The sequence below is a fragment of the Trachymyrmex septentrionalis genome, unplaced genomic scaffold, assembly GCF_001594115.1.
Source record: "Trachymyrmex septentrionalis isolate Tsep2-gDNA-1 unplaced genomic scaffold, Tsep1.0 scaffold122, whole genome shotgun sequence".
In the NCBI taxonomy this organism is placed as follows: domain Eukaryota; kingdom Metazoa; phylum Arthropoda; class Insecta; order Hymenoptera; family Formicidae; genus Trachymyrmex; species Trachymyrmex septentrionalis.
In genome coordinates this window covers 92,662-94,520 of record NW_017304352.1, presented here as the reverse complement: position 1 = coordinate 94,520, position 1,859 = coordinate 92,662, and the positions used below count along the sequence as shown (strand labels likewise).

The 1,859-nt window shown below is 28.2% G+C and overlaps 1 protein-coding gene across 1 annotated transcript in view; it reads left to right on the top strand.

Annotated features, from left to right (window-relative positions):
* LOC108755151 (zinc finger protein 423 homolog) overlaps positions 1 to 1,859 on the top strand; it is a 58,878-nt gene that overhangs the window by 42,873 nt on the left and 14,146 nt on the right. The gene's annotated exons all lie outside the window — the stretch shown is intronic.

The window sequence follows — 1,859 nt, the reverse complement described above, 5'->3', positions numbered from 1 at the left end:
TATATATATATATATAGTTATTGTTTGATGAAGGGATAGGCAAAAAAATAATTGAAGAAATGACGGCTTGTTAAAAGTCATCGACTTCGTCCTAAAAATTGGCTGAGTTTTTTACAATAAAAGTAAAAATATATGACGGTTTGTTTTTCGTCAAAAAATAACTATATGTAAGTAAAATTAAACGTTCAAATTTTTTAATATTTTGGATGATCTGAAGAAAAAATATCTTGCCAACCAGAGTGACGGAGATATTCCATGTTTAAAAAGAATTGACAGGCATAATTTTTGATCGAATTTAATTTTAAAAAACTGTAATTATACATTTAATCACAGTAAAACAATATTCCAAATATATGGATTTTATACTTTTATTAAAAAAAATTTCCCAAAAAATTAATTTATTTTTTTACCCAATAAATAAAAATCTTTCCTTAATTCTCTATATAAAACTCGTATAGTTGTCACACTGAGAAAAATGTCCTGACTAAACCAATAAAAAAATTCAGCAAGAATGGCGTTTTAGTGAAATCAAATATAAAATTTCTGATTTTATTATATAATCAGAAATTTTGTTCAGTCTCAAAATATCATTCTTGTTGGCTCTTTTTGTTGCTTTAATTGCATTTTTCTCAGTTATTTATAATTACCATGATCATCACTATGTTTTTCTTTGAATGTGGATGCAACGTTAATATGACAAAGAATAATTTTGATACGCTTCTTAATAAAAGACGAGAATTATTTATTTATTCTCCAAATGATAGAAACGTCACGCACGTTTAACATGGTCGCTTTAATATAGATCCCTCCAACCTAAATAACACGTTCAGCGTTTCATTAATGGAACGCTTAATTAGCGTTTGAGGAAGGAAAATATTTTCAAGCAAGTTGCGACGAGCTCCATCTGTCCATCTTTATTAAGTTTTTCGCATTGCGCTCTTAATAGAATCGCCGTCGTTTAATTCTTTCCGTTAGATACGGACTTGTCAATCGCACCGCTGATAAAATTTAATCAGATATTAAACGCCAGTACCTCGCATCGAATTGACTTGAAATTACCGAATCGCCGATAAATTACCATCATTGATCACATCCTACGATATTATTAAAGATCACCGCGCTATCCAATAGCTTTATGTCCAACTTCCGCGGTGAAAATCGAAATATCTTCACGAAGCGAATCTATTTTCAAATGTGATTGACAGTGCGATGTTCCTGACGAGCCTTAATATACATGGACTCGTCACGTATTACAAGAAATAGAATTTCCTGAATTAGATCCCCGATCTGTACAATGAAAGGCAATTTAGCGTTTTAAAGATAAGTTGGTCTATAGCACCGGTCATCTATTCCGAGAATGGTATTTGGCGATCGGATATTAGTATTATATATAAAACGATTAAGTTAGTTTTAAAATAGGAAGAGATCACGCTATCATTGTTTCGCTTTTAAAATACATTGATAAATTAATTAAAATACATTGATAAATGGACAGACAGATAAATATCATTTTATTAAGTACTACATCATCTTTAAGTAAAAGTGTTATTCTCAATTAAGAAATTTTTAGCGAAGTATTTTCTAACGTATAAATATATAAAGAAAATTTATAATTATTTGAAATATAATGTATCAAAAAAATTTTGACTTTTATCTTAAACCACAAATTTTATTAATCATTCCATGTAGCGCGTCTACATATGTAACATACTTGAGTTAATAATTCAATTATTATTAATTCAGTTTTATCGTGCATTATGTATTTCAATTTAAGGATATGTTACATATTTTCAAAATAATTAAAAATTTATGAAAAAATGATAGATTATTCAAAAGATGCATAGATAGATTGCATTTAA